An 11,090-nucleotide genomic window follows, 5' to 3' on the forward strand; every position below is an offset into this window, starting at 1 on the left:
ATTATGCACATGTGGTTGTCTCACTGGAAGGAGGAATAACCTGGGAGATGCATGTCAGATTCCTTTATGTACAAATTTGCCAGATATCACAAGGGATGTAACACACAAGCCTGCATAAGAAACTTTGCCACTCTTGCAGAAAGCTGCAGCACTTTAATGCAATGTACTAAATGAAATTTTATGCCCAGAAGATTCAGTTAACTTCTGAGCAATGTGCTCTCAGCAATATTTAAAACTTGCTCTGAAAGTCTGCAGCTGGCAGCTATTTTCCACTCACCAAATGTATTTCCCTTTTCCACATTTTAGGTAACTTTTTGCTTGCATCTCTACTCTGGTAGGTCACAGCATATGAATCTCTCTGCTTTCCTTTCCTGATTTTTCCTTCTACTCCTCCTCCAGTTTTAGACAAACACCTGCAGCTATCCACTGGCAACCTTCTCTCCTTTTCCACTGGTGAATAACCCTTCTTTGACAGCCTTTTTTACTCAGGTGCAGCTTCAGTTCAGGAGCCTATGCAATGCACTGTACAACAGACATAGGGCAATGTCTGTGCCACATAATATGGAGGAATCACATGTTTTTACAGTCAGTGCTCCTGTGGGCCTTGCTCCTTTAGCATGTGGTTTAATTCCTGTCTGCATTGGTCAATTGTCTACTGCTGTAGAATAAAAATTTATGAGGGCATAATGGTAACAGTTCTCTATCCTTCCATGCTTATAAAATCTCAATTCTCTTCCACTGTTCAGAGAGTAAAATGTGCACCCTATCAGATCTGGGGATGAATGCTTACCAGTCCCTAAAATCCATAACTACCCATCCTGCCTATCCTGGCAGGCTCACTTTATGCCTTTATTCTGCAAAAGTAGGTAAACAGTGATTTAGGATCTGCCAGATAAGAGTTCAAAAAGTGACACCCTAGCTTCTTTGTGTGAATATTAAACTTCTCATGAGATAATAACAAAGAATGGGGATTCATCTTAATGTTCTTGCTCAAAGGCTCAGCTGCAGACACTGTCCAGTAACTCAGCAACTGATGCGTGTCAGAGATGCCAACACATTTCTGCCAAGCAGAATGCCCTGATGCATTCACTTGTTAATCAGGATATCCAAGCACTCCATGTATAGCCTGAGTACATTTATACTCTTTAGGCTGAAAGATGTTAGGTGAGTGTGCAAGATTTGTGATGACAGTAGCATTATGCCTTTAAAATTCCTGTTTAGTTTTCCATTTTCTGAGGAAGTGGATTCATGGAAATAAATGGGTTGTAAGGCTGGGATTTTCAGAAGCACTTAGCATTGGCCTGTATCAGCTATTTGAATTCCAGAGGGAGTCTGTTCCTGACATCAGTGCCAGCATACTCATGACAGCGATGAGCACTTTGAAAGGTCACACACACACACATTTATTCAAATTCATTGTGCAAGGTTAAACTGAAGGTGCAAGTGCAGAAGCACTCAGCACCCACAATTGGGACCAGCTTCTTTGCAGAATATAGTCCTTGTCTACAGAAATCAATTATCTTTAATAATAATTATTAATGTTTACTGGAATACCTAGATCCCTTTCTGACGCAACATCCTACAGATTCTGCCTGAGCCATGATTAAAGACAAGGTATGACTCCTGGCTTCAGTGGCTCAGAATTGGACCCAGAAAAAAGACAGTGTGTGATTCCAAAGCAGACAAAGCCTGGCTGGAAACAAATCTGTCAAACTCAACACCTGCTGGCTCCTGTTCACTGAGCCAAGCTAAAACAGGGCTCTGGTGCAACTACCTGAGGAAATGAATAAAGATGTAAGCATGTGGCTCTGTATCTATATGACTCTTTGGTCACTGTTTTTGTGTGCAGAGGTACAGAATTATCATGTCTTTGTCATAGAAATATGAAGAAACAACTCTGCTATCATCACAAGCCATTAAAAATAATAGTCTACATATTCCCAAGATATCATTCACCACTTGTATTAGAATGTTTTTATTTCTTGATTAATTTTCCTTTTATTTTAGCTAAGAAAAGTTTCTTCATTAGAGACCACGTACAGATCATGCAATATTTGAACTTCTAAAAGAAACTAGTCTGGCTCTTTAGAAACTCATTCATTAGAAACTCCATCTGAATAACAGTCTCAGAGCAAGAGAATACCTGCAAATTGTCCCCTATGTGCAGACATTCTCAGTCTTTTCAAACATTAGTATGAAAATTCTGATCTTTAACTTCTTCTCCCTGTCCTACTCTAATTTAAAAAAATTAAAATTCTGAGTAAGAAAGATGCTAAAATGGATGTCTGAGTGTGTTATAGAAGAAAAAGAAAGAAATACAAAATCTGACACTGGGGAATTTCTCAACAGAAAGGCTGGCTATGAAAATCTAAGCTTAGAGAAGCCAGTTCCTGGCTATATCCCCCATCTGCAGGATAACACACTTGCACTTCCATGTTCCTTATTGGGCTCTGGTGGAACAGTTGGACCTTTGGCCCAACTCCAGAAATGTGTTTGAGCTCTCCTTTTGTCACAGCAAGTTCAGAAATATTTCCATTTTCACTTTCATCCAGTAGCAGGGGATTGTCAAGAAGTGAGGGAATCTCAGGGATCCCTGCAAGAGTCCCCAGTCAACACCTACAGGTGTTCTGGTCTAGCTGAATCACTGGTGCAGTTTTTATGTCCTACATCCTTACTGCAGTTTCTGTGTCCCACATCCTCGCCTCTTCCCAGATGCCTGTGTGGCACATCCCACACTCCTGATGGAACACAGCCAGAACAAGGTAACTGCAGCAGACACCGGCTCTACACTGCTATTTCCAGCCCGTACACTGTACCAATCAAGCTCTTCTTTGAGAGAAGCAGTCCTTATTAATTTGGTGACATGTGCACAAAAAAGTTCTGGATTCCTAAACAACTCCCCCAGTGCCTCCCCCACAAGCTGAATAATAACCATCTGGTGGAGCAATTTTTAAAAAGTACAGAGATGCCAGAATTTTTTTGGCAAGGTTTTAATCAAATCAAAGAAGGCAAACCCACAAACAACAGATTCCTTCACTCCACAAGCCTGATCCATCCACAGACATTATCCCTCCTGTGCTTTGGAGGACTCTGGTGTTCTGTGGGGAAAAAAACACCAGAGCATATAACTGTTTTGTTAAAAATCATACTTACTGGAAAGCAAAATAAATTCCATAGATCCTCGTGTTTCTAGCATTTCTCAGCTCCCTTTTCTTGTTTCTGAAAACTTCTCAATCTTTTACATGTTTTGTGTCTGTGTGAAACTGTAATTGCCAAATACTCTCCAAGTTTTATTTCAGTTTTGATTTTCTGTAACTTGCTTTGCAAAATTTTATCCAGTGAGTTTCTGGGTGAATATCAACTGTTCAGATTTGGAACTGGGATGTTTACATGCAAAGTCCTTTGACAGAGTTTCTTTTACGTGCCCATGAGAGAAATCATCATTTTGCTGCAGTTTGGGCCGTGCTCTAGTAGTTGGAACAGATGAAGTGACTCTACAGAACATACACTGATATTAAGGCCTTACACTTAAAAAATGCCCTTTGAACAGCTCACATGTGGACTGTTCTGACTCCTTTCCCAGGACATAGTCTTTTATAGGGAATATTATGTAGTCACAGTTGCAAAGATTTTCATATGCTACCAAAACAACTTTGAAAGAGAAAATTATAGCATGCTCTGGAGTTCCTAAGGCCTCTCCTCAGATCTGCTCCTACACTTACACAGGAGGGTGTCTGGGGTTTTCTTCCTCTGTTACTTGCTCTTGAGCTGGAATGGGAATGCTGTGTTCCTTTATCTGAGTGGACAGCACCTGTTTTCATCCTGTAACGTCAGTGCCACAAGACTTCTGCCTGGAAACTGGCTCCACCCAAGAGCTGGAGCTGAGCTGCATTCATGCAAAGGCAAAAGGGTTCCTCCACACCAGGAACAATTCTCCTCTAGCATGGACTGGGGGTTGGAGCAGTCATCCATCTTCACTTCAGCTCCTCCCTCTCCAGCCCGTATTTACACTGCCTCTGCTGAATGATGAAAGCGAAGGCTAGTCTTTAGTAATTGGCAACATTTCAACAAATACAACTGCTAGAAAAGATGTTGTGCTTGGCTGAAAGGTCAAGCCCCTGCTATCTCTTATTCTTGATTATCAAATTGCCAGAGTTTGCATTTCTGGGATTTTAATCTCTTCCTTACACGAGGGAAACAATATTTCATTTAAGATAGAGGCCCTTTTTCAACACCTCTTCCACAGCAGGGTGTTGATTTCAATACCACATGTCAGAAACAATCAATCTGGTTTTATTTCAAGGTTAACTAGAGGAATTTTATTGCTTTTGAGTAGAGAATTAATGTTACAGAGCAGAAATAGCATATCCACTCAAAGCAAAAGTGCTTTGGCCTCTGGAGTTAATGGAGAGTCTTCAGCAATCTGTGACAGATATTGCTAATCTTTTGCCTAAAATTAAAAGAATGTAGAAATAATTTCACACCCAAATCAGCAAATGGGGTTGGCCCCTTTCTTGATTTTTTTGCTCAGCTTTGGGAGATATTTGCCCTGAGCAACTGGATTCAAAGCTTCTCTTAATATTTAACTTATATTAAAAAATGTGCGAATAATTATAAAGTGTTTTCAGCAAGTCCAGTGAGTTGGCTCCTGATGTCATTTCCCTCATACAGTAGCTTAATAAAGCTGTATTTGTACAGGCGGGAGCACAGCTCTCTGATTTTGTGCTCCTGCAAATCAGTCTGAATCACCACACAATCCCATCCACCTTGTTGGTGCCTAGGTACAGTGGCTGCATTTCTGAAAGTGGAGAAACTTTTGTTTCAATGCTTTATCTGAACCCCAGACAGAAAAACCACCTGTAATTTGTAGTTCACAAGTGCCACTACTTCCCATTTCTGCCTCCACAATCACATCAGCATGGTGTCAGAAGGGAAGATTTTTTCCAGTAATGGGCCATATGACAGACTTATCAGGAAACTCCAAGCACATCGTTAACATTTTCTACCAGAGAAGCCTTGACAGTGTCTGTGCTCATTCATCTTTTTCCTTCACCCCACACCCAATTCATCACACTGAATACTCATTCTACTGTGCTGCTAAGCTCCTGATGAAAAACAGGGACAGCCCAAGTTGCTTCAAGAAAATGTCTTCAATCCATTTGTTACTTGAATGAAGAAAAGGATGTTTTGTTTGAGGAGCTAACAAGTGAGGGAACATTCCAGATACTTAGAAAGGAGTTACCAGTCTTTGGTTACCTAGAGCATCCCAGTGAAAACAAAAAAGATCATTGTCATTTGTTGTTGACATGCCTGAAAAAGTGATACCTGTATTTTCACAAACATCTAATGTGACAGAGATTTTTGGAGAGAGATTTACTGGGATTGATCACAGAACAGGGTAAGAGACTTGTAATATTACAAATTTTCCTACTCCTTTCCCATAATACAGCTGTATTTTCAATGTTAAGTGGATACAAGTGCTACTAAGGGAGCATCTGCCTCGCTAAATATAACAGTCCCGAGTGGTTGATGGCCTTTTGTACTGCATTGTTCACATCTGTGTTTGCCTACTGTAAGTGTTAAGGGTAAAAACCTAGTAAATATTAAGTGTATAATGTTAAGGGGGGAGGGAGGGTGGGGGCAGGAAGGGTGTTTCATTAAAATATTTTTTTAATTAAATATTTTTAAAGGAAGTGCTGAAGAATTAGATCTCCATGTGACAAGACAGTTTGGGATTTGGTTCAACTAATGTCTGACATTTATTGAAAAGATTCAGCCTAATTTTTATTTTTTATTTTTTTTTACTACTAGTAATAGTAGTAGTCATAGTACTAATAGTATTTCAGTCCTTTGGTTTGTTCTTGTTCTGCTTTGGTTTGAAGTCAGTTGTATCCCTTTCTTAGTCTAACACCAAATCAGACATTCTCTATGTAATTAGTACAGTCAAAATGCTTGGAGGGAAATCAGCAAAACCCACTCTCCTTCCTGCAGTGATATCTTTTTTCTCTTCAGTCAGTCATAGACTGAAAAGAACTTGTGTCCCAGAAAAGATGAAAGAATTTTATGTGTGCCATAATATTAATCACCCTTCTAATATTATAATAACATTTGGAGAAATTCCCATAACACTGGATGACTTCTAAATGAATATGTTATTTTTCTTAATAAGAGCTTTCATAAACCATCATTCAGCCATTATCAAAAACTGAATACCTGTGCGTGCCATGAATTTGGTCTGCTGCAAAAATGTTGGGTTTTATTGACTGATAGACTGAAAAATGTAATTCTTTGCATAAGAAAACTTTAGGGATCAGGGTTTCTATTTGGAGCTTGAGCCGTAGTGCTAATAAAAGAGAACTTTACAGAAGAATTTCCTCTTTGGCTTTATGGAATCAGTAGAAACCAAGAGCCAAGCCCTGTTATGGTGGCTGGCATAATTTCCATGACAAAACAAAAGTTTCCTGCACTCCCTCAGAAGTCAGCTGAACCCCTGAGCTTAATTAGCAAAGTAATTGGTCTCTGGTTCAGATGGAAGAACTGTGGTACGGTAGAGATGCGGCATGGTACAGATGACGTTTAAACCAGGTTTCCTAAATATGCACATTTAGTGTACTTAATTGACTGTAAAATAATTATTCTGTGCTGTATAATTATGTTGTGGCAGAGACCAAGGCTTCTAAACATCTCAACGGCAAATGTTTACAGGCCCAGAATTAAGACATTATTCTCTCCTAAAATATACAGCAAAATAACAAGTGTTTTATCCCCACAGTGGGGTCTTTGCATCAGACTTGAGGTTATATTTAAGATCTTCTCATTGTTTTATTATTATTATTTTCTACCCTTCCTCATGCTATTATATGTAAATAGACTTCAAACCATGGGTAGCAATGAGGATTGCTTGAAATCCCTGTATGACATGAGTGGTTTCAGCTAGAGCAGAATATCTAAATCTACTCAAGTGAGAATTTCAGGTGTCAAAGAAGTAGGCATCTTCTTCAGCTGGGTGTTGAAGGTGGATGATGGGACAGTATCTCTTTGAATGCTGATCTGTGAACAGACCAGTGTTAAAGAGAGAAATTTGTTTTTGTCCTATTTGAGAAATTCAGCTTAAGCCTGGCTGGGGGAGCATGTTGCAGTGTGAGGGTCCTATTCTCCCCTGAGGGAGAAAAGACAGCTGGGAGCACTGAGCACAGTTATATTTCAGGAAAGAAAAAAAAAAAAGAAAAAAAATAAAAAGTACTAGGAAAAAAAAAAAAACTAGAAATCTGACTTTCACAGCTCTCCCCCTCATCTGTTTATTTTCAAAAGTATCATCAACACACAGCAGTGTTTCTTCACAAAGGTGTTGCCTCTATAAAAAGGTTCATCAGGTCTTGCATCCTCTACCTAGATGCTTAGGGAGAAGCACATTGTGTGGAAAAGTTGTATTTTCAGCTTGCTTTCCAGAAACAACAGGCACTAAGTCTTTCCAGCTGGAAATCTTTCACTGCCTCCAGTAGTGTTTCCCAGCAGTCACATTTATACAGACCACATCATTCTTACTCCTGAAAGTTTTTTGGTGTGATTTGCAAGAAAGACCCACCTCATAACTAGTGAGCCTCATGTTCTGCCCATCAAGAGATAGTGAATTAGGGCTGCCTTTGCTTACAATGTGTACAGAGGAGTCTGCATGATATCATGTTAAAAGGAGAAAATTAGTTCATGGAGCAGTGGGAACTGCAGATGAGGCTGTGTTCTAGGTTAGCATTATTATGTTATCAACATGGAGCATTGAGTCCTGAACCAGAGAAAGCATCTGGCCCTTTTCCAGGGAGCTAGATGTAGAAGTGCTGAAACTCTCTAAAAGCCCTCAGGAACAGAAACATCTGAAACTCCACTAACAATGAGATGAGAGAACTGCATCATTGGCAACCTTTTTAAATAGATGAGGATTGACATAGCAGAGGAAAAACTGATTTATTCTTTTGATAAATAATAAATCCTGTTGCCCTTTCAGGAGACATCTTTAATTCTTAATATTTATCACATATCTTAGATAATAGAATACCCCAAATATAGCCCATTAGCTTAAAACACTGGAGGACATTTGCAGAACAGGCTTTTGTATGTGTAGAAAAAATGGGAGACAGATTTGATAAATTATTGGTCATGGAGAATTTGAGCAGCCCATCTTCTCCATTCTCAAATGCAATAAATTTTTTAAGATCAGAGTGTATGTCAAATGGAGTTCATAAAGTGGAAAATGACACTATTTACTTTCATCAAATAAAATGCTGTCAAAATTTATGGCTCTGCACCTCAGAAATCTGTCTGAATGCTACTGTCATTTTGTATAACACTTTAGCAACCCAAGCTAATAGGACTATAAACTAAGTTATGCCAGCAGAAGTTCCTAATAAAATAAATTTTAAAATCTTAAATTCATAAACTGAAGGAATACTCCAAGTTTTTGACTGCTGTGTAAGGGGAAATGTTGTAAGCTTATAATTAGCAGAGATGGGAATGTCATCTGAAGTCAGCTGAGAAACCTGACCTGTATCTTGACCATCATACACCTTGAAATTAGATGTAGTGGTTTAAACTATCTTAACATGCAGATAACTGCATGTAAAGGTAATAAAAATGGTCCTGATCTAGTTTTGCCAACATGGTATTTAATTGCACAGTGTCAGCTGGATTTCTTTAATATTGATATAGACATCCCTAGAACAGTGACATGTACTGTATCCTTGTTTCAACCACACTGAGGCAAACTGGGCCTATGAGACCCCAGTCTCATATTTGCAACTAACATGATGGTTAACATTGTGATTATTCAGACAGCCATCTTGATCCACCACAAAACTATTTTTTGTGCTTTTTTCCACTCTCCCCAGTGTCAGGAGATCACAATTGCCTGTCTCAAACACTCTTAAGATCATACATTCCCACTGTGGCAAATTGCATCAAGCAAAGATCACCCCAAGTTGTGGGACAGATGTGACAGATATCTGAGACCACCAAAGCTGCCTCCCTTGTTCCCCCTCCCTTCTCCTGACCCAAATATGCCTCCACAGATTCCTTGGAATTCTTTCCATAAGTTAGGCCATCTGATGGGAGCTTGAGCTAAGAGATAAGATAAAGGTGGTACTATTGTCTGAGTGTTATCTCGGACCTAGGAGGGAGTAAACAAAGCTGGGGGTACACTACTAATGGATAAAAAGGATTCTCAAGGGAAGACATCTCAGCAGCTGCACTGAAATCAGCTAATTCCAGCAGAAGGAGACCACAACTCGTCAACTCAACACAAGAAACCCACCAACTCAAAAGAAGAGAAAGACTGAGCACAGGACTAGCTAACATTAGAAGCAAGGGAATCATTTAAACAATAGAAAAAGAGAGTTGTGTAGCCAATGAGGATTAATTCCTCTCTTTGCTAATATAAAAATTGTGATGTTTCCAATGACCTTGGGACCCACAACACCTCTGAGGTCTGAAAACATCTACTGCAGCTATGTTTTGGAATGAGGCTTGGATGATCTTGTAATAGTAGAAGCTGTGAAATAAATCCCTCATAATAGGGCCAATGTACCATGGTGGCACTTATCTTCTGCATCTGTCCGCAGATCCCCTTGTTGCTTTGATTGGAAGAATCCAGCTTGAATACAGGTTCATCTAGTTAAAAATCTGAGGTGTACAATTAACCTTTCTCAATAATATTCTGATTTTCCTTTATAGATGCAGTAGGTTGGTAAAACATCAGTAGAAGTCTCAGCTAAAAATTTGTGCCCTATATCAGATGGATAACTTAAAAATATAGTCATCCATACTTGTGAGGAGTTAAACTACAAAGATAGTCAATGCTCTTTGATGTTTCTTCTATAAAGTAAAGCACTGAGCAGCTGGAAATCCTTAAAGGGCTAAATGGTGGCTTGTCTGGGCTTTTTCCTACCTGACTCTCTGACTGTATCTCCCATTTCTTTCCTCCAGTCTGTAGTCAGAGCATTTTCCCATTAAACGAGCAAAAAGCACCAGGCTGGGTTCTGTGACCTGACCTTCCCTCCACTAATGTATATTGAAAAGCTACAAGCCCAGAAATGAAGCTCGACTTGGCCAAGGAGGACACAATGCAACTTGCATGAATGCAACAACTTTCAGTACAGAACCTCCAGCAGCAATAGCTTCCCTTGATGTTAAACATGAACCAAAGCCAAGTTAGGAAACACGTTGGGTTTTTTTCCTTCCTCTTAAAACAGTTTGGACTGAGGCCCATTTTCTTTTTCCGTGCTCCAGCTAGGAATTCTCAGTTAGCATTCCTGCTAGAGGAAATATAATACCTGCACTTCCTACTGCTAACGAGTCTGGGCAGAGATGATCCAATCCACAAGCTCAACCCCCACATAAACACACAAATTCATCTTTAAATTCCCTCTCTAATTTGAGTGGTAATCAGCGTGGGTAGTTACCATCTGATAATTATCTGGCATTGAGATGTTGTTAGCCAGATTTCTCCCATTTCAAGACGCTTTATAGAGTTGCGTGATGACAGGAGAAGGATGAGAGCCAATCGTGAGCCCCAGAGTGCACAACATTCCCTCTAAAAGGAGTCTGACACGTATCGGCAACGCAACAGGGTGCGGAATCTCAAGTGTGAGCAAATGAGATGGGCTCCAGAAAATATGGGCCTGTGTGATCAAACAGCTTACACGTTACACCAAACAGATTGCTGCCATTAATATTTATACACGGAAACTTGAGATCTGTGACTCAAGCAAGGACGGCAAGTTTATAATAAATCACTACGCTGTTTATAGCTCTGCAAAAGAAAAGTAAATGAAATGTCTCCTTTCTACGCACAATCTTTGACAATAATTATACTTAAGAATGAACATCCTACAAGCCTTTGTAAACTAATGCCATGCAATAAGGACTTTTCTGTTTTATGTTGGGATTAAAATTCAGCTTTCTGTGGTGAACCTTCTCAGCAGCACTTGAGACTGAGACAGGGGAAGACTCAAAGCCTAATTTATCAGACTATAATCATGAGAAGAAATTTAAGATGCAGAGAGCTATTAGCTTGACCTGTCCATACACTGTCATAATGTGCT

This window comes from Poecile atricapillus, chromosome 4 (assembly GCF_030490865.1).
Source record: "Poecile atricapillus isolate bPoeAtr1 chromosome 4, bPoeAtr1.hap1, whole genome shotgun sequence".
Taxonomy (NCBI): domain Eukaryota; kingdom Metazoa; phylum Chordata; class Aves; order Passeriformes; family Paridae; genus Poecile; species Poecile atricapillus.